The sequence below is a fragment of the Herpailurus yagouaroundi genome, unplaced genomic scaffold (assembly GCF_014898765.1).
Source record: "Herpailurus yagouaroundi ecotype Mexico unplaced genomic scaffold, PumYag 29, whole genome shotgun sequence".
Classification (NCBI taxonomy): domain Eukaryota; kingdom Metazoa; phylum Chordata; class Mammalia; order Carnivora; family Felidae; genus Herpailurus; species Herpailurus yagouaroundi.
This window is the reverse complement of record NW_024412377.1, coordinates 15,362,013-15,385,575: the sequence shown is the minus strand read 5'-3', so window position 1 is coordinate 15,385,575 and position 23,563 is coordinate 15,362,013. Positions and strand designations below refer to the sequence as shown.

Here is a 23,563-nt window from a genome sequence, read left to right as displayed (position 1 = left end):
TGTGTGTGTGTGTGTGTGTGTGTGTGTGTGTGTGTGTGTGTGTGTGTAAACTAAAAGTAATGATTCATAAACTTGTTCTGGAACATCTTGTCTGCTTGGTAATTGCTTGTTCAGTTCATTAGCTGCTTTGCATGCATGGGTTCTTTGTGTTGTTATATCAAAATTATGGGAAGTATTAAACACGTCTATAGTATTCAAGGTAATATAAACTACTTTTAATTAAAATAAGAGGACAGTAAGCAGAAAGGAAATGTTCTAAGAGAGACCTGTATGTATTTTACTTGGAATTACACTCCTTTCTTCTCTACGACTTATGTTAAGACTTTGGGCTGTTTTTTCCTCCTTCTAGGATTGCCATTGTTACTCTTGTTCTTTGAACCCTGTTATTCCATTGAATTAAATTGACTGTGAGGAGATTCCAGTTTTATTACTATTTTTATAAACATTGAGAATAGTAAAATAATATTTAATTACATATCAATTATCTGAACAAACAACATCAAACAAATATTTATGTTTCTGGAGGAGGAGTGTCAGTGCAGCTATAGGAGACCAAAGCCTCCTTTTGAAGAGCTTTTAATTTGCATCTAAGTTAGTTCTATTCTGTTTTTGCAGCTGCATTTTTCTTAATGTCTGTAAGAAATGTTGAAAGTAACAAGGAGTGGGGGGCCTGGGTGGCTCAGTCGGTTGAGCGTCTGACTTTGGCTCAGGTCATGATCTCACAGTTTGTGAGCTGAGCCCCACATCAGGGTCTGTGCCGACAGCTCAGAGCCTGGAGCCTGCTTTGGATTTTGTGTCTCCCTCTCTCTCTGCTCCTCTCACGCTGTCTCTCTCACTCTCACTCTCTCAAAAATAAAGAAACATTAAAACAAAAGAAAAGAACAAGGAGATAAATATATGCTACATTTAGGTTATGTATTGCAAACAAAGCCTTGATCTCGTGTATATTACTAGACACACATACTGATAAGGCACATAGCTATAGTTTTCAACTTTGTTTGGATATTAGAATCAGGTAGAAAGTTTTAAAAAATAGTCAAGCCCAGACTGCACATCAGATTAAGTCAGGAAATCTGAAAAATAGAACCCTGATATCAGTATATTTTAAAGTTACCAAAATAATCCTAACTTAGTATCATTTAGAACCACTGGTTTTTAGGCTCAGTTTACTGATAGTATATAAAGATACCTTGAGCAAAATGACAAAAATCTTTAATAGTGTTGGAAATTGTTTCTTTGATTTAGTAACTGACATCTGTAAAATAACGATCATCTTAATGCACTCACAGTCTTGAATACACTTGAATAATGCTAAAACTCGTAAGTGAAATTATTCTTCCTCTTTTAAAAACATATGATTAAATGAGACTGAGTATTTTTTCTCTACATATTCTCACGTCGCCTTTATTTTGTTATGTTCATTTTCATTTTTTTATATAATACATGTACATAGGGGAAAAATGTCAAATTGTACAAAAACAGTTTTAACAAAATTATTATTTCCTTCTTCCTTACCAGTCCCTTCTCATAGCCATCCTTTACAGATCAAAACCGATCTAATATTTTAGCTCCTTTATGTTAACATTACTTCACTCATTTTAATTTCCCACTGTGTTATATGAAGATCTACTGGTTTATAATCCTGTCTCTATTTTACTTCTCCACACATTGTCTTATCATTAGTTCTTAATTTTTTTCCTTTGGTCATCTTTTTCACATACATAAAAACTGACATTTTTATTTCTTCCTTTATCAACTATAGAAAGGCTACCATTACTTCCAATTTTTTTTCTTTTTCTTTTTCTTTTTCTTTTTTTTTTTTTTTTTTTTTAGGATTAGTTTATAGAAACCCTACCATTGACTTTGGAAGGCATTGAAGTAGATGGCAGAGTTTGGGCTACTTTTATCACTAGCTGGCAGAGTTCTTTCTCTAAGATATCTCAATTTATGTTTTTCTTAAAAATTTCTGCTTGCTGTTTTCCAGGAATATGCACTATTGTTGGAAGAGGTTTATGGGTGGCTGTGGAGTATTTTGCATGGCGATGTCAAGTACTTTTTCTGTAATTTTTCCATAACGTTTATGATTTAGAACATTTCACCCCCGTCCTCTGTTTTAATCGGTGTTGCTTTCTCCTACGCTTTTCAGGAAATATACAAGACAGGTATAGCAGATTCCCTCCTCACATTTTTAAGAATATAGTTTCCTTTGTCCTTATATATCAATCATCATTATTTCATTTGAAATTTATGTTAAGAACCTACTGAAATGTCTTTCGTGTTTGGGGAAAACTTTACAAACCGTACTTCGCATAGTGCTTAAGTCTTTTAAATAATTTTTATAGTTTAATGAGTCTTCAAGGAGAAGAAAAAAAAGTTTGTGCTCAAACTGCCATCTTGAGCAGAAAGGCTGGGGGAACCTCACGTAAAGGACAATGCGAATTGCGTTACAATGTTTCTCGCAAATTACAGTCTGCAAACTTTACATGTGCTAAATATTGAGGCTATATAAACATGGGAAAGATACTGTATGGCAGTAACATTTTTTATCAGAGCCAACTGCATAGTCACCAGTTTTAACTAACATGTTGAATTCATTGTTTTCCATGTGTTCTTAGACAATAGGAAAAAAAATCTCTTGGGGTGGTTGTGCAGCAATGATGGTATTTTCATACATTTTCATACGCTATGTAAAGATTCTATGTTCTACTCTTTTTCCATAATTCCTTAAGATGTTTTATCATATCATACATACTTTGTAACATATTTAAACATTCAAATTATAAAATTGAGCCAACATCTGTAACTAAAGATTAGAAGAAAAGTATACCTTTAAAAGGCACTAAGCACAGATCTGATATGTCTAATCACTAAGACACTAAGATATGTCGGTTAACATTGAACTAAGTGGAAATTAATATCTAACATAGTTTATACTCAATTCTGGTAAAAACGTGGAGACAAATATGATCTCTAGGTATCTCTTCACTTGCTTTAAGATATGGTTTTTGAGGAAGAAATAAATGTCATTTATCCATGTTAGAAAACAGAGGCTCATATCGTTCACGTTCTTCCCCCCGACCCTGTCCCAGTGAACAACAACAGATTCTTATCTGCTATGAGTATTTTTAAAGTTCTGAGAGCACATCATTGTTTTTGTCCAACTAAGTATGCTTTTTAAATTAAACATTTTCATGAGATAATTTTCGCTTCACACATAGTTGTAAGAAATAATAGAGAGATATCTCACAAAGTCTGCCCAGTACCTCCTGATGGTAATTAGTTGCAAAGCTATAGTGTATTATCACAACCAGGATGTGGACCCTGATATAATCCACCAGATTTCCCAAAACTTCCTTGTAATTATTTATCTGCATGTCTGTTTATTAAGTTCTATAAAAACATTATCATCGATGCAGGTGCATGTGTCCCCACTGCCACATTTACCCTGCTGAACAAACTCGACCCTACAAGGGTCCATCACATCGCCCTTCTGTAACTCTAGTACTTTTCCTCCAGTCACCACCTTATCCCCCTTCCCTCCTACCATCTGTAACCCCTGGCAAACATGAATCTCCTCTTCCTTTCTATAATTTCAGAAATGTCATAGAAACGAGAGTATACAGCATACAACCTTTCGGGATTGACTGTTGTGCACTAGGCACAAGGGTTTGGAGATTACTTACCAACTTACTCAAGTTGGTGCACGTGTCACTAGTTTGTTCCTTCTTATTGCCACATAGGCCTCCGCTACATGCGTGTGCCACATGCTGGTTAACCATTCATCTGCCGAGGGACACTGGGCCTGATTCCAGTTTGGAGCTATCACCAATAAAGCTTCTCTGAACATTCATTTGTAGGTGCATGTGTGAACATGAGTTCTCTTTCTTTGGGATACTTTCCAGAGTGTGCAGTTGATGTGTTACATGGTAGTAACACATTCGCCTTTTATTAAGGAACCACCGAACTGTTTTTTAGAGTGGTTGTGATATTTCACATCCTCTCCAGCTATCTACGAGTGACTCAGTTCTTCACTTCTTCCCCAATATTTAGTGCTGCTGTTTTTGTTTTGTTTTGTTTTGTTGTGTTTTGTTTGTTTTTTTTAGCCATTCTGATCTCATGTAGTTTAAATTTCCTTTTGCCTAATGGCTAACGATATTTGACAACTTTATGTGTCCTTATTGACAGCCTGTCTTTGGTAAAATGGCCATCCAGGGCTTTTGCTCATTTTCTATTTTTTTTTAACTGTTAAGATTTGAGAGTTCTTTATATATGCTAGACACATTGTTGGATATGTAGTCGGCAAATGCTCCCAGTCTCTAGGGAGTAATTATATTACCTTTTGATTCTCTTCACATAGGCTTCTCATGGAGAAAAACCTTTTAAATTCAGTAAGATCCAACTAATTAAATTTTCCCTTTCTGTATCATGCTTTTGGTGCCAAATCAAAAAAGTCCTTTCCCAATATCAGGTAACCAAGATTTTCTTCCCCCCTTCCCTGGCCCCACCATAAGTCGTATACTTCTAGATTTCCCATTTATGCCTACAGGGCAATTTTGAGATAACTTTTGTATACAATTGCTTGAAAAGGCTGTTCTTCCTCTTTTGCACTGGTTTTGTGCCATTGTTAAAATTCAGTTGAGCGCATTTGTGTAGGTCTATTTCTGGGTCATCAATTCTATTCCATTGATCTATATGTCTCTCTCAAACAATACCACACCTTCTTGGTTGCGGTAGCTATATAAGCAGCATTAATGTCAAAGATAAGATGTTTTTTCCTTGTCAAGATTATTTTAACGAAGGGCCTCTATCTTCCTATAAAATTTTGGAATAAGCGTGTTTATATTTATAAAATATATTACTGGAATTATGATAAAGGTATTGCATTAAACTGATGTATTTTGGAAGGACTGACATTTTCCTGTGTTGAATCTTGCAACTCATGAACATGATACCTTTATTTATTCTTTGATTTCTTGCATCAGCATTTTGCAGTTTTCAACATACATTGCATAAAACATCCTGTGCATGTTTGTTTCCTGTGCCAGTTTTAAGTTTATGACTTTCTTTAGCGTGGTTGTAAAAGGTGTGATGTTTTAATTTTAGTTTCTGCATGTTCATTGTTAGTGTTGATTGGTGTTTGTTGATCTTCTGTCCTGAAAACTTGCTGAACTCACTTACTAGTTCTAGGAGCTTTTAATATTTTGATTGGTTGTGAAGATTTTCTGCCTCGATAGTGATGTTTCCTAAAAATAGGGAGAATTTTAACTCTGCCCTTTAACCTGTACACATTTTTATTTCCTTTGCCTTCTTGCTGAACTGGCTAGGACTTACAGTACTAGGTTGAGTAAGGGTGGCGAGAGATGACATTTTGCCATGTTTCTACTCTTACAGGAAAAGAATTCAGCTCTTCACTATTAGGTATAATGACACTTACAGGTTTATCACATATGGTCTTTATCAAAGTTAGTTAATTCCTATCTATTTCTAACGTTTTGAGTTTTTATCATGTATAGACATTGGAGCTTCCCAGATATTTTATGACTCTTCTTTTTCCTTTTCTTTAACTTATTGATATGGTGAGTTGCATTGGATGAGTTTTATTATCTTGCCCGCAAGTTCACTGATTGATCTTCTGTCTTTTCCACTCTATTCTCATGTCAATCTAGTATTTTTTTCTAGTATTGTATTTTTTGATTCTCTGATTTTCTTTTGGCTACTTTTTAATAAATGCTTCACTGATATTATCATTTGTTTCAAGATAATTTGTAATTTATTACTGAAGCATTCTCACAAAAGCTACTTTAAAATCCTTGTCAGATACTTCCAACTATCTGTTCATATTGATGTTGGTATCATCTGATTGTCATTTATCATTCAAGTTGTGATATTCTTGGTTCTTTGTGTAGTGGGTTAGTTTATATTATTTTCCAGATATTTTTTTCTTATTATTATTGCAGGCTCTGAATCCTACTTAAATGTTCTTTTTTTTTTTTTTTTTCTCAACAGACCACCACCCAGTTTAGGTTTAGCAAATGGGTTTTCGCCTACTTTTATGGCCCATGGCTCTAGTGGCAGTAAATGTTCAGTGACTGTGGTATTCTTTTCGTCTGCTTAGTTTATATGGAGTCCCCAGGGTCCCCATTCATCTCAGGTGATGCTACCTATGAGGGCAAAGTGGGTCTTCCCCAGGTCCCTCTGCTAAGGGTCTCTTGGTCATGGAGTGGTGTGGTGGAATGCCCTTACTGGTGGCCATTGGCTTCCCTAATGTCCTTGGACAGGAATGAAGCATCTAAAGACCATCTAAAGACCAAGTAAAGAAACTTCTTGGAGTTGACCAGAGGTTGTTGGGTCTCTCCAGCATCTCTGCTCTCCTGTGTCAGTAGCTCTTAGTGGAAAAGGAGAGCGTTGCATTCTGTGAGGAAGCAGAGTGCATCCATTAGCTGCTTGGTGGGGCTCCCCAAACCTCCGTTTTCAGAGTTAGCTGCTCATCTGATAATATCGGAGGGACTTCCATTTGATCCAGGGGAGAAATCAGCCTACTCAGGTCCTTTTGTTATCAGGTTGAAGAGTCAGGGGGAAAAAAAAAAACAGTTCTGGGTAGCATTCTTCTGTTGGGTTGAAGGATGTAAGACACCCTGCCACTGTCCTATTCCTTCAAACCCAGTATGACAGAAGTCTCACTCTTCTTACCATGTTTTAGTATTCACTGATGATCGCCCCTTTGCCCTTTCCAGTGTTTATAATTTTGCTTATGAGCCAGGAATAGGGAAAATTGGGTCTGCACCATCGTCTTGGTATTAGAAGCCTAGCACGGGGGCACCTGAGTGGCTCAGTTTGTTAAGCATCCCAGTCTTCATTTTGGCTCAGGTCACGATCTCACAGTTTGTGAGATCGAGACCTGCATCAGGCTCTGTGCTGACAGTGTGGAGCCTGCTTGGGATTCTCTTTCTCCTTTTCTCTCTCTCTGTCCTGCCTGTGCTCACTCTCTCCCTCTCTCAAAAATAAATAAATAAAAATTCAAAAAAAGAAGTCTAGCATATATTTCATATATTAATTCATTTATATATCTTATTTACCATTGAAAACACCTTATTTATCAATATATCTTGTGGTGAGGGGTCGGGATTCTAGCACTATATCTCCTGCATGCCTATTTTAGGGGAAAAAATGTCATTAATATGTGTTGTTAAATCTAGTTTAGTTAGAATTAATCCCATTGCATGTTGCAATACTACTCATAGCACTATTTTAGATGAAATCTAGTTCATTGGGTTGTGACCTAATCTTGATAATTCCATTTGAATTTTGAGAGACAGTACTTGGTTCCTTTATAGATAAATATTCAAATGATTTTCCAAGAAGATAAATATTTTAACCTGGGCCACTTTTAACATCCTGTAACTTATTTAAAATAGGGGATATTTTACTACCAAATTTGTTTCCTGTTTAGGTGCTTGCTTTGCATGTGTGCAGAAGGTTCACTGATTCTTCTCTCCAAAATATATGGCAGTGGACCTTCATATTCTTCCAGACGATATCCAACCCATCCCTCCCTCACTCTCAGGCTCCCTCCTGACTCTCAAGAATGAAGTACCAAGACCTGGTTTTTTATTTGTTTTGTTCTCTTTTGTGAGGCTACATTGCAGACAAATTATGTGTGTTCTCTTATCTTTCTAGACTTAAATGTCTCTTAAAAAGTTTTTAATTCCCACTTTCTAACACCAACAAAATCCACAGTAAATGCAATGGGATAACAGACAGCCAAAATGATTTTATTCCAAAATTCTTCTAAGTCAACCATACTTCTGTTTTGTAAACCTGATGGGCCTGGTTTAAAACAAAAGAGAGTGCACATTTGATGATGAATTTTAAGGTCAACCTAACTCTGGGGCAGTAAATACTTGGTCTTGATACAGTCCCAAGAATATCAGTAAAATGACTTGAAATGCCCTTTAACAGATTACAACCAGTTACGATAAATTTGTTTAGTAGCTCGCTTATACACCTTACTTTAAAGTCAGTAAAGTGTTGAGATGCTTGGATGGCTCAGTCAGTGAAGCATGCAATTCATGATTTGGGCTCAGGTCATGATCTCATGGTTGGGTTCTTGAATTCAAGCCCCTCATCAGGCTTTGCAATGACAGTGTGGAGCTGGCGTGAGATTCTTTCTCTCTCTCTCTCTCTCTCTCTCTCTCTCTCTCTCTCTCTCTCTGTTCCTCTGTCTCTGTCTCTCTGCCTCTCTTTCAAAATAAATAAAAATTAAAAAAAAATTAAAGTTAGTAAGATGTTAATAATCAGTAACTACTTTGATCCTAGGCTTAAGGTAGGTAACAAATGGTATCATTTTGCCACAAATAAGAACCCAGATTACTATCTGAGGTTCTCCAAGGCACATGCTTTGTCTCTAGAAGAAAAGAGCAAAATACAAGTAGGAAGGCTGGTGAAGGATTATGGAATCATAGAATTTTCTTCATAGTAAATGGAACAGTTGTAATTGTTGTAGAAGTATGGTAATTATCACTTATTGGTTACCCAGAGTCAGATTTTAGGGGAGGGTGGGGTGGCAAATGATCTCTTGTTCTAAATATCATGAAATAAATGGAACATATAAAGCTTGTAATCTGATATTCACAAGTGACTATAGATAGATTTCTAAATGATGTTTCTGCCGTTGAAGTAGAAGTTTTTATTGTAGATTCATACCCATGGGACAAAATCATTTGTTCACATTAGGTACAGGGTTTTTGGTTTTTTTGTTTTGTTTTTTGTTTTTTGTTTTTTCATATACTACGTGGCAAGTCTGTTCTAATTTCTGTTGTCATCTTTCTTGTAGATATTTAACAAAATTGTACTTTATCATGCACTGGTGATCCTGTTCGCCTTAAGTGCAGACAATACTTTTAAAAAACCTGCCACAGAAAACTTACTTGGTTTCAGTTAACTGAAACTCAGAAACCCAACCATGCCTGACATACAACTGTTTACCTGTCGTATGTGGTCAAAATGTGCATGTGTGTGTGGGCGGGTGCATGCGTGTGCATGCGTGTGCACAAATTTAAAGTTCCTTAATATTCATCCAAAAGCAATCTGTGGTGGGACACCACAGCGTGCAGTGAAGAGGCAACAAGGGTTGTGGGTCAGCAGGAAACATCTCGCTGAATTTTTCAGAGTATTGACTGTGCTTCAGCGAGTGTAAATGAATGAGTAAGGAAATCTATTTCTTTGCCTCCTGTTTCTGTCACATTTCTTGTGAGAATCTGATTCACATTCGGAGTTTGAAATGGAAAATAAAAATAGAGCACTGTTTGGCTTCTGCTGTGTCAGATAATTACTTTCAAAATTCTGTCACTGAAGGCCAATTGGGATTGGAACTGTGTTTTTGTTCCTGTGAAACAGAAGTTCTGTCATGTGCAGCTACGGGATTGACTGATAGGGAAGGAGGTTCACTTTCTACTTAGCATGAGGGTCTAGCTTATCCATTTATAAGTAACGGGGCAGCTGTGAAAGGAAAGATAATTCAAGAAAGGTGACGTATTTTCACATGATGTAAGTATAATATATGCAATACATTTTTTGTGTTGAATATAAAGAACAAAGCATACAACTTTTTATTTTCAACGTTTATTTTTTGGGGGACAGAGAGAGACAGAGCATGAACGGGGGAGGGGCAGAGAGAGAGGGAGACACAGAATCAGAAACAGGCTCCAGGCTCCGAGCCATCAGCCCAGAGCCCGACACGGGGCTCGAACTCCCGGACCGCGAGATCGTGACCTGGCTGAAGTCGGACGCTTAACCGACTGCGCCACCCAGGCGCCCCAAAGCATACAACTTTTAGGAGAAATACTTTTCCGTCTGCTCCTCCTAAATACAGGTTGAACAGTATATGTGTGTGTCTGTGTTTGTGTGTGTGTAGGTGTAAATACATAAATGTTTACCACCACACGATATGCCACCCTCATTTTCAGGTGAGGAAACTGACTCTTTTTTTAGTTTATTTATTTTTGAGAGGGGGGGGGTGGCTTGCAGAGAGAGAGGAGCCCAACGTGGGGCTTGAACTCACAATCTGTGAGATCGTGACCTGAGCCAAAACCAAGAGTTGGATGCTTAACTAACTGAGCCACCCGAGCGCCCTGAAACTGACTTTTTATGTACTGTTTTTATAGCAATGATTTAGAGATTTATGTTTCTAACCAAAACCTCCTTCTGAGCATCACTCTCCTGGATGTGATATAAATGTAATATATATGTTTGAGGCCTTTTCTGTTACCTCAAAATTAGCATATACAGAACTGAACCCTAAGTCTCTCTCCTGGCATCAGCCTGCCCCTACCTGGTTCCCCTGCTGACTCCTTCTTTGAGTAATTTCACCTCCATCCACTCAGGTGTTCATGCAACATACCTGAGGATCATTCCTGATGATCTTTTGCACTCACCTGTCCCTCAACCCAGTCGGTAGTGAGTCCTTATCAGTGCCTCATCTAAACAGGCACCTCCCATCAGTCTGGGACCCATCATTGCAGCCGTCTCCACTCTATTTATTTTGCCATCGTCTCTTATTTCAAATACTGCTACAGCTTCCTATATGATATCCCACTTCTTCTCTTGCACCATCTAAATGCTTCCTTATCTGGCAGCCAGACTGATCCTTTATAAACAGAAATCTGGTCCCGTCATTCTAGGGTGTCAAATCCTGCGGCTTCCAAGTGCATTTAGATTAAATTCCAAATCCACAGCACAGACTGAACGGCATGGTCTGGCCTCTGGATGCATTCCCAGCCTTGTATATTGCTGCTTGACTTGTTTCTTCTCTCCCCTCATAGCAGCATCTAGTGTGTCTTTATAGAACTTACAAAATTAGAACGTTTTCTTTGTGTATTAACAGCTGGATTCATCGCTAGATCTTAAACTCTTGAAGTGCAGGTATGATATACGTTTGGTTCGCTGCTTACCTCTGAGTGGTCAGCAGATAGCCTAGCACTGGACTTACTAGATAGTCCATAATCATTGATGAAAGGGTCGCTGAAGGAAGTAGAATTTCAGAATTTGCACACATAGTAAAACGAAGAACCAGGATTGAAACATGGGCCTCCTGGTTTCTACTGTTTCTGGTTTCATCATTTATACTACACTGATTAGAAAAGTTTAAGGCTAGACTTTCAAACACTTAAGGATGTTTAGGAACAAGAATAAAGAGACTCAAGGGAAAGCAATGTAACCTGATCCCATATTAAGCCCATGAGACATTTGGAAGGCAGTTAAAACGACAGACCAATACAGTGTGTCTGATGATGTTGACATTTATGATATATATGTATATATTACATAAAATAGGCGTGTAATAGTAATCATAATTAGACATAAATGTATCAAATGCTTTGCATGTATTTAAATTATCATGGTTTTAGTTTCATTCCGTTAATTCAGTGAACCATATTGATTCATTTGCATATGTTTAACCATCTTTGCATCCCCCCAATTTTTTATGAAACCTGCATCAACTGATACCAATACAAGACAGACAATACAGGAAAATAAATTTATAGACCAATATCACTGATAAACATGGATGTAAAAATCCTTAATAAAATATTAGCAACCGAATTCAATAGCACATTAGAAGGATCATACACCATGAGTAACGCCCTATTTATAAGAGTAAAAAAATATGAGAGCAACTATTAAGAATATGAAAATTGGGACACCTGGGTGGCTCAGTCTGCTAAGCGTCTGGCTCTTGATTTCAGCTCAGGTCATGATCTCACAGTTCCTGAGATGGAGCCCTGAGTCAGGCTTTGCACTGACAGAATGGAGACTGTCCACGTGGGATTCTCTCTCTCCCTCTCTCTCTCTGCCCCTCCTCCATGGATGCTTACTCTCTCTTTCTCTCAAAATAAATAAGCATTAAAAACATCTGAAAATTGATAAATAGGAAAGAGAAGAGGAAAATGTGAACTTCTCTACCAAATAAACATATGGGGAACTTTCCAAAAAAGCATGAACTAGCTGGCCTTTTCCATTCCTTCAACTGCTCAACTTACTAGAATTAGTGTTGACCAGTTGTATAAGTTTCATAATTCTATGGTTGCAAAGTAGTAATGTTAGTAAAAATAATAAGTGATAATAGCAGTTATATATGTATGTAACCATAATATATGCATCTGTGTAGAGATGTATTATAAAATTTTATATGTGTGTGTATGTGTGTGTATATATATATATATATATATATAATGAGTGTATAATATATACATTATATGATATGTATTGACAGCATGCATATGTATATTTAGTATTTGCATCTATATACACATGTATGTAGGTATACATATACACACACACATAAGTAAGATTTCTTTAAATATTTTTAAACACTTCTCACAGATTGTAAGAGAGGCACAGTGCAACCCAAGTACATCCTCTCTCTCTCCTTCTGATAGCTTTTCTTGGTTCTCATGCTGTTTTAATCAATTTTTTTAACAAAAATGTTTTTAAAAGATACACGAACAACTTTATTTTATTTTGCACATAAGATGTAGCAAGGTTGTTTTGAATTTTTTCTACCGCCCCTTGTGTTCTTACCTTCTTAATTTTTTTTTTAATTTATTTATTTACTTGGGGGAGAGAGAGGGAAAGGGAGAGGCAGACAGACAAGGAGAGAGAGAATCCCAAGCAGGCTCCATGCTGTCAGAACACAGCCTGACACGCAGCTCAAACTCACAAACTGTGAGATCATGACCTGAGCTGAAATCAAGAGTCGATGCCTAACTGAATGAGCCACCCAGGCACCCCTGTATTTTTGCCTTCTAACTGACTGATGAGTTGAACACTGTGAGTGATTTCTTAATTGACTACTAAGTAACAAAATTAACTAGAATTATAAATGTACTATTATTAATAATCATTGATGTAAGATCTGGTATCTATTAAGCAATTATTAATGCTAGGCACTATTTTAAATACTTTATGTGCATCAACTCCAATCACCTCATTTTGCACTTTGAGGGAGATAGTACTATTTTCACTTTACAGATACAATAACTAAAACCCAGTGAAGTTAAGTAACTTGTACAAGATTATACAACCAGCAGATGCAATGGTCAGCATTTGCAGGCATGGTCTGGCCTCAGAACCCTGAGAAATTAATACTTGTAAAGCCAATTGCCTATCAATTAGAGGAGAAGAAGTATTTGCATTTCAGAGCTGTCTAGACTGTTCCCTTAGAACCTTGTACTCACTCAGAACACAAGGAGGTGGGGGCACTGACGGACATGGAGCAGACACAGGTAGCCCTTCCCCACAAAGCAAGTTTTTTACCCTTGAATGTGAATTTACCGACATTCTCCCAACTCATCCTAATCATTTGCTAAGCAGCAAAAAGGCCGTTAAAACCCCATGTTGGGGAATCGGGAGGGAAAGGCCATGGTGAATGCTGAAATATAAATGTACTTTTAAAATCAATTCAAAGAGTTCAAATTTCTCTAGTAACCACAAGTCACTATTTCAGATCATGACCAAAATATAGTGGAAGTCACAGTCATTACTGCGGTGGAGTGTAGAATTCTCCATTTACTCCAGTGAATGTCATTGATATTTTGATTGTACAAATCTGTCTGTCTTACATCACTTGAGCACTGGACGCCAACCTTGTCAGTGACAAAGCACTAATTTACAATCTGATAAGAAGCTCACTATTTTAAAGCCAAAGCAACAGGTAAAATGGATCTCTTAAGTAGAGATGCTAAGTGTAAGTTTGCATGTCTGTAAGTTATGGTAAATTAATAACACCAATTTCACAGTTAAATGAAAATGTGCAAGTATCCCCAGGGCATATTTTTAGATTAAAGTGTTTGAGGGGCACCTGGGTGGCTCGGTTAGTTAAGCGTCTGACTTTGGCTCAGGTCATGATCTCAGTGTGTGAGTTGGAGCCCCACGTCAGACTCTGGGTTGACAGCTCGGAACCTGGAGCCTGCTTAGGATTCTGTCTCTCCCTCTCTCTCTGCCCCTTGCCTGCTCATGCTCTGTCTCTCTCTGTCTCCCAAAAATAAATAAGCATTAATTAAAAAAAAAAAAAGATTTGATCAAATCTTCTAAAAATAATAATAATAAGGTATTTGAAGAACAATACATTCTATCAGTTACTGGAATAGAATCCACTCCCCAGCCCCTTCCAGCCACACAGAGTCTGGACTTTAACTGAGCTGGAGTATACCTCTTTCACGGTAACACACTGATATTCTAAAGTTAGCTGTACCTTAACTAATATATCCAGTGTGCAAGGCATGGTTACATGGCATTGGGAGTGTCTGTGTGGAGTGCATTGAGGTCATGGAAAAGTCAGAGTTCAAGGGGCATTGAGGGAGGTGTTTTAGAACTGCTAGGAACCTAGATATGCTCTCTACTTACCCCCACTTTATTTTCATTTTTTTAGGGTTAGAGTGTATATTTAAGGGGACTGATAACAGGTCAATAGCCTTAGAACTGGATGGTAGCATTTGGATAGCAAACCTAAACCTTATTAGCAAATCTGAAGATCTGACTTTCATTTTAATAGATTTGCTTTTATATTTCTCTAAAATCAAACACAAAGTAAGCTAATGTCTTATATGGCAACAGGCAACTGCAAACAGCGCTGCAAACACACTAAGAAGTCTGTAATGTTGACGTTTTTCCATCGGTATTGACACAGCAGGGCCAAAATTAATTTAGAAATCACTGAGGGCTGTTTACATTATTTTAAGTATTCTTTATTGATTTTCGATCTCCTTAATTGATTAGTCCAGTCTAATATATTCTTAAAAGTGTACCATGGAGAGAAAGCTGTAGGTTAACAATTTTTTTCTTAGCATTTTTGTCATTGTTGTTACCCAAAAACAAAAGAAAACAAAACAAAAGCCCATTCGTTTTACAATGTGTGGATGCTGTAAAATGTTCTCTCCTGAGTTTATTCTAGTTGCTAATGTTTTGGAGACAGCAGTGACCACTCCCTCAATAAAGGCATAGAGCTGCGTTGTTCTAACTATATCAAAGTATCTAGTGAACAGATAAAGTATTGCTAATTCAAATTGGGACGTTCTGTAGTATAAAATGTATATCACATTTTGAAACGTTAGTGTCAAAAATGTAACGTGCCATTAATTTTTAAAATTTTGTTTATAGAAAGAGTTGATAATATTTCAGATATAATGAGTTAAATGAAGGTATTATTAAAAGTTCACTAGCTTCTTTTTTACACTTTTTAATGTAGCTGATAGAAAAAAATTAGAAAGAGCTGATAGAAAAAAATTAGAGAGAGAGAGACAGAGAGAGAGACAGACAGACAGACAGAGAGAAAATCCCAAGCAGGCTCCATGCCAACAGGATTGACACAGGGCTCAGTTTCAGGAACCGTGAGATCATGCATAACTTGAGGGGAAATCAAGAGTCGGATGCTTAACCTACTGAACTACCCAGGTGCCCCATAGAAAATTTTAATTTGCGTACATGGCCTGCATTATATTTCAGTTGGCCAGCAGTGATAGAGATTATTTTTTACCTCCCCAGATATTATCTATCCCTATAGATTTTTTTCCGCCTATTCTAGAATTTCATGTACATGAAATCATGCTGCCTGTACTTTTTGTGTTCAGATTTTTTGCTCAGTTTATCTTTGGTTTTTATTCCTGTTGTTATTTTTTAATGGTTAAGTTCTTTTTGTAAAATTTAAATTCAAGCTGGTTAACATTAGTGTAGTATTGGTTTTAAGAATAGAATTTAGTGATTTATTACTTACATGTAACACCCAGTACTCATCCCAACAAGTGCCCTCCTTAATGCCCATCATACATATAGCCCGTCCTCCCATGAACCTCTCCTCCAGCAACCCGCAGTTTGTTCTCTGAATTTAAGTCTCTTACCATTTGCTTCCCTCTCTCTTATCTTATTTTTCCTTCCCTTCTCCTATGTTCATCTGTTGTGTTTCTTAAATTCCACATATGAGGAAATCATTTGGTATTTGTCCTTCTCTGCCTTATTTTGCTTAGTGTAATATGCTCAAGTTCAATCCATGTTGTTGCAAATGGCAAGATTTCATTTTATTTATCTCTGAGAAATACTCCATTTGTGTGTGTGTGTGTGTGTGTGTGTGTGTGTGTGTGTCTGTGTCTGTGTGTGTATACACACACACAACACCACTTCTTCATTCATCCATCGATGGACATTTGGGCTCTTTCCATAATTTGGCTATTGTTGATAGTGCTGCTATAAACATTAGGGTGCATATGCCCCTTCGAATCATCATGTTTGTATCCTTTAGATAAATATTGTTAAAATGTCTATGCTGCCCAAAGCAATCTACACATTCAATGCATTCTCTATCAAAATAGCTCCAGCATTATTCACAGAGCTAGAACAAACAATTCTAAAATTTGCATGGACCCAGAAAAGACATGGAATACCCAAAGTATTGTTGAAAAAGAAAACCAAAGCTGGAGGCATCACAAACCTGGACTTCAAGCTGCATTACAAAGCTGCAATAATCAAGATAGTATGGCCCTGGCACAAAAACAGGCACATAGATCACTTGAACATAATAGAGAACCCAGAAATGGAGCCACAAATACATGGCTCACTAATCTGCAACAAAGCAGGAATGGATTTCCAATGGAAAAAAGACAGTCTCTTCAGCAAATGGTGCTTGGAGTACTGGATGGTAACATGCAGAAGAATGAAACTGGACCACTTTCTTACGCCATTCACAAAAGTAAATTCAAAATGGATGAAAGACCTAAATGTGAGACAGGAAACTATCTAAATCCTATAGGAGAAAACAGGCAGCAACCTCTTTGACCTTGGCTGCGGCAACCTCTTACTAGACGTGTCCCTGGAAGCAAGGGAAACAAAATCCAAAATGACCTATTGGAGCCTCATCAAGATGAAAAGCTCCTGCATAGTGAAGGAAACAATCAACAAAACCAGAAGACAACCCACAGAATGAGATAAGGTATTTTCAAATGACATATCGGATAAAGGGTTGGTATCCAAAACCTATAAAAAACTTATCAAACGCAATACCCAAAAACAAATAATCCATGAAGAAATGGACAGAGGATGTGCATAGACACTTCTCCAAAGAAGACATCCAGATGGCCAACAGACACATGAAAAAATGTTCAACATCATTCATCATCAGAGAAATACAGATCAAAACCACAGTTATGTGCCAGACTTCACGCCTGTCAGAATGGCTAAAATGAACAACTCAAGCAACAATAGATATTGGTGAGGATTCAGAGAAAGGGGAATACTTTGGCACTATTGGTGGGAATGCAAACTGGGGCAGCCGCTCTGGAGAACAGTATGGAGATTCCTCAAAACATTAAAAATAGAACTACCCTATGACCCCAAAATTATAGTACTAGGCATTTATAACGTTACTATTTATATCCACTTACAAATATATTGCCTTTGTTTATGACTTCATTTGCTGATAAGCATTTGGTTTGATTGCAGTTTTGAGCTCTGATGAATAAAGATGTCAAGGTCGTACATATTCAAGTCTTTACAGTCTTTTATTTCCTTTGGGTAAAGTGAAATTTCTAGGTCAAACAGTAAGCATATGTGTAACTTTCTAACAAACTGCCAAACTATTTTCTAAAAGTGTTGTACATTTCAGTTTCCCACTGAATATGTGACAGTTCCTATTGTGGGCATCCACACTTGGATTTGTGCATCTTTCATGTTTGCTACTTTTCGGGTGTGTGAGGAGGTATATCATTGTGGTTTTAATTTTACTTCTGACATTATGTCAGGTACATATTGTCTATATATATATATATATATATATATATATATATATATATATGAAGTGTATGTTCACATATTTTGCATATTTTTTATTGAGAGGTTTGTCTTACTATTGCATTACAAGAATCCTTTATATATTCTGGATAGAAGATCTCTGTAAGTTGTATGTGTTAAAAATATTTTCTCCCAGGATGTGGGCAGCATTTTCATCTTCTTGGTGGCACCTGAATAGAAGTTTCTAGGTTTGATAAAATCCAGTATATAGTTTTTATGTAGTGTTTTTTTTTCCTTGATCCTTTCTTAGAATTACATGACCATATATGTGATCCTCAAAATTTTACTGCATATTTTCTTCTGGATAATTCATATTTTAGCTTTTGTGTTTAAGTCTATGATCCATCTTGAATTGATATTTGTATCAGGTTTTGTTTATTTATTTTTTGCTATGCATATATCTAGTTTGTCCACTCTCATTTACAAAGGAATATGCTTTCTATTTACTTTGTCTAAATTAAATGACCATACATATGTGTGTCTGTCTCTGAACTGTTCATTGACACATATTTGATACTGTGTTTTGAGTCTTAAAGTCAGGCAATCCTGATACCAAAGTCCCCCAAATTTGTTCCTCTATTTTTCCCAAAAAGTTTTGGCTAATCTGTCTTTTTCATATGGAAATTATGGATTTCAATTTGGTTTAATATATATATTTATGTGTGTGTTTGTGTGTATGAATATATATATATATACACATATATATATATGAACTGCATGTATATATGTACATATATGAACTACATATATATGTATATATATAACCATATATATGAACTCTCTCTCTCTCTCTCTCTCTCTCTCTCTATATATATATATAACCGTATAGTTAGTTCATTATATCATATACATAGCTCATTATATCATATATATATGTGTGTGTGTGTATATATATATATATATATATATATATATATATATATACACATATATATATGCATGTGTGTGTGTATATATATATATATTAGGAGAGAAGGGACATTTTACCAGTGTTGAGTCCTCAAATCCCCTAACATGACATAATGCTTAATTTATGTGGATCTTCTGTAATAAATTTATCTCAGTAATATTTTGCAGTTCGCACTGTAGAAGTCTTGCACATGTTTCATTAGGTTTATTTCTAATTACACTGCATTCTTGATACTATTGTAACTGGTATTGTTTTGTACAATACAGTTTTATAATGTTTTGCTGACAGAAATGCATTTTTTAAAATATTAATTATTATTTTGTTTCTTTACTAAATGAACTTAATTTTGGTAATTTTTGTAGATCTTTAGAACTTTCCAAATGGACTCTCGTGTCCTCTGGTGCAGTTTTGATTAGAAAGAACTGGAATTAACATCTTGCCTTTTTTCTTAAGGAGAAAGCATTCAGCCTTATATCATTTAGTATACTCTTTGCTATATGTTTCTAACAGAAACTCATTGTGAAAAAAGATATTTCCATTTCTTTTTAGTTTTGACAGTTTTATTATAAGTGCATATTGATTTTTTCCAAATGTTTTGTGCATCTATGGATTAGTCATATGATTTTTATTATTTATGCATGTAATGAGATGATCTGTATCTATTGAATTTCGAAAACTTAACTAACATACCATTCCTGGGATAAACCTACCTAGTAATTATGTGTTTTTTTTTCCATTTAATGCTAAATTCTTGTTGAGTATATTCATAGGAAATATTTGCCTATAATATATTTGTCAAATTTTGAGATCAAAGTAAAGATTTTTTTTTGAAATTGTACATGATAATATTAAGTCTTCATTTAAATGCATGAAGGAACTCACCAATGAAAATCTTTGGGTATGGTATTTACATTTGTGGTAAGGGTTTTGAATACAAATGGGTTTTTAGATATATTTCTGTTTCTTCTGGAAGCAGGGTTGATATATTTTTTTCATATTTTCATTTCATGACTATTGGCCTGAAAATCTCCAACTTATACCTTTATTACCTTTTTAAAACCACTTTATTGAGGTACGGTTGAAATACAAAAAAAAAAAACTGTACATATTTGATTAATACAACTTACAGAATTTAGAGATAAGTTTACACCTGTGAAACCATCACCACAATTAATGCCATAAATCCATCCACTAGCTCCAGAAGCTTCCTTCAGAACTTGTTACTTATTTGTGTCTGTGTGTGTGTGTGTGTGTGTGTGTGTGTGTGTGTGTAAGAACATTTAACATAAGATCTATCTTCTTAGCAGATTTTTAAGTGTACAATACAGTATTGTTACCTCGAGATGCAATGCTATATAGGAGATGTCAAGGACTTATTCATGATGTACACCTGAATCCTTGTACTTTCTGAACAACACCTCCCTCCACTCTCTTACCCCCAGTTCCTGGTAACCACCATTCTACTCTCTGCTTCTATGAGTTTGACAATTACAGATTTCTCATCTAACCAGAACCACTTAGACTTTGTTTTTTGTATGTCTGCCTTATTCTCTTAGCTGCAGTGACTTAGGGCAGATGTAAATGATGCAAATCAAGGAAAGGTGGCTGGCGTGTAGAGTATATTACATTCCTCATTTTTGACATTTCAGGTCATTCTCCATCATAACAATAGTTTAATTATACTGGGAAAGTCCAGGTAATGTTTTCTTTCTTACTACTCCCTCCATGAATTCTCAATTTCAGACACAATGGCCACTTCTTTATGTTTCCAGAAGAGCATTCCTACTGCTGCTTCATAGATCCTATTTGGCCTAATTTCCTTATGTCTATTCATGCTGCAATTCAACAAATTCTTTTGAGCACTTACCGTATCAAAACAGTTTCAGGGTTTCAAAAGTTTGGCAATAACTACTGCTTAGTAAATGTGTGTGTTTGTGTGTGTGTGTGTGTATGTCATTCCTTTGGTTACATATATCAGCTCATTTAATTGTCACGATAACACTGATATCTGTATTTTAATCTGTATTTTACAGATGCAAGAAGTCAAGATGAAATATTTTTGTTCCATTTATGCATAAAGTCTCTATGGGATGGCTAGTGCTTTGTGTTTGTATACGTTCTAATCAATGCTGGACATATGACAGGAAGAAAGATAAATATTCTGAGTTAAAGGAGTCAGACAGTAAATAGGCAAAACAGCAAAAACAACAGCAAAAGTACACAAACACACACATACATACATGTATGTGAGTGTGAGGATGGGTGTACACAGAAATACAGATGGTGACTGTGGGAGTTTTCATGTATGTCTGAAAATACTTTGACATTCTTCTCCTTATGAGATGATTCCATGCTCGCTTTGGTGACTCAGGCAGTCTTGATTCTAAGCTGGCCTCAGTGACTTACTTATGACTAATGGAAAACAGTGAGGGTGATATTGTGTGACTTTGGAGGCCAGGTCAATAGAAACCATGGAGTTTTATTTAATTGTTGTGTTGTGGTATGTTTACGCTGGGGAAAGTCAGGGAAGATTGAAGAAGTCTCACTACCTGACACCAGTGTTTTGGGAAACTTCTACCTGCAGACTTTGGCTCGAAAATCATGTGCCTAGCTAAAACCCAGAGGACATAACACTAATTGGAAGAAGTAAGAAAACATACTTGGAGGGCAGGGGGTAAACTAAGCAGTCTTTCCCGTAATATGAATATTTATAGCCCAGGGTTTTTTTAAATCTTTATTTATTTTTGAGAGAGAAAGAGAGAGACAGTGCGAGCGGGGGGAGGAACAGAGAGAGAGGGAGACACAGAATCTGAAGCAGGCTCCAGGCTCCGAGCTGTCAGCACAGAGCCCGTCGTGGGGCTCGAACTCATGGACAGCGAGATCATGACCTGAGCCGAAGTCGGACACTTAACCGACTGAGCCACCCAGGCGCGCAGCCCAGGGTAATTTCTTAACAGCAGTATAGGATTCTCTTAATTTTTTTATTTGTACTTCTTTTAGTCCTCTGAATATCTTTGCTTTCCTTTTTTGAAGTGCCCTCGGTCAATCTGTTCTGATATAAACTCCTATTATTCCAAAAACTTGTGCTTTTTATGGTCACTTATTAAACATGGCACTATGCTAATTGTGCAGTAAACTTCATGTTCCTCAACTTGAAAAATACCATATGTGATCACTCATTCATGAAAGCTAGAGATATTAATCCACTTGACAAATACTGATTCATCATATATTCTGTGACAGGGCAATATTCTTGCTGCTGTGGTTATAGCAGTAAACAAACTACATGATGCCTTTATGAAACATACATTCCAGTCAGAAGACAGGCAAGAAGCTAAAAAGCAACATATAGTGTGACATATAATGGTAATTGAATAGAGGAAACAAGCAAGAGTCAGCGAGAGAGAATGGGAGTCTGGGGCTAGGGATTCCATTTTTTATTAGGATGGTCGAGGAAGAATTCACTAATAAATAACCTTTGCATAAGGACCTGAGGATGAGAGAGAGAGAGTCATGAATAAAGATAGCAGGACAGCATCACACTTGTACAAGACATTACATGCAAGATTTCACTAATAAATTACCTTTGTACAAATACCTGAGAATGAGAGAAGGAGCCATGCATATATGTAGTGCAAGAGGATTGCAGGTTTATGGATCAGAGCCCTGAGGCAGGATTCTGGATGGGGAAGTATGAGCTGTTAGAAAATTAGGTTAGAGAGACTGTGCAGAATTAGATCATGAGGCCATGTTGGAAGTTTATAGAAAGAAGCCGCAGCTACCTGGACTCTGTAATTTAGCTGTGAGCTTTCAGTTTTCAACCTGTCAATTTCATAGCTTTACACAGTATATAGCGGTTCACAAATTTCCAGTGGTTGGTTGGGGGGGGAAGATATCTAAAGAAGAAAAAGATACTACAGGGGAACAATGATCACAAACTCTTAAATGCAAACTAATGAAGAGAAGCCATTTTTACTACCTGGTTGGTGGCCACAGGAGAGAAATGATTATAAAGTCAGAATGTCTCTAAAGTTCTTGACATTCTTTTTCATACTTATCATGGAATTATACAATAAATAGTCAATATTGACAAAGGTCTGAAAAATAGAATTATATTTTGACAGGTTATAAAGAATATACATTGAGAAATCACATTGGTGAGCAATTTTACAGTTGTTCATGAATTTAAAGGTTGTATTCAACAACATACTTAAAAGGAATACTGACATTTGCAAAGATTAAGAGTACAAATAGGTTTGAGCATTGTTTTAATAGTCAAAAATTGAAACAATCTAAGGCAAAAGAGAAAAGGCGAAACATGGCCGTCTTGTATGATGAAATGCTACATAACAGCCCTCTCATATCAAAGTTAATATAGAAGAATATGATTTACATGTCTTGATATGATCAATTGTCAGAAGGAAAATGTTCATTGGAAATTTCTAACTAAAGGAAGGTACATAGAGAAAAATGTCTTCTTAATAAAAACATTCAAGCATAAGGAAAAAAGTTCTATATTCTGCTTATAGCCATATGTTTATATAGAAAAAGTATAAAACATTCATAAGAATGTTGAAAATGGTTATATTAGAGACATAAATTTGGAGATTAAACTACATCATAATGTTTTGTTTTTTCTTTGTTTTGTTTTGAGACTTTATTTTTTTTCAATATATGAAATTTATTGTCAAATTGGTTTCCATACAACACCGAGTGCTCATCCCAAAAGGTGCCCTCCTCAATACCCATCACCCACTCTCCCCCCCCTCTCAACCCCCATCAACCCTCAGTTTGTTCTCAGTTTTTAAGAGTCTCTTA

The 23,563-nt window shown here is 36.3% G+C and overlaps 1 protein-coding gene across 8 annotated transcripts in view; it reads left to right on the top strand.

The window, feature by feature from the left end:
• The window catches only part of CDH18 (cadherin 18), a 1,020,275-nt gene that overhangs the window by 701,973 nt on the left and 294,739 nt on the right, over positions 1 to 23,563 (top strand). The window lies entirely within an intron of this gene.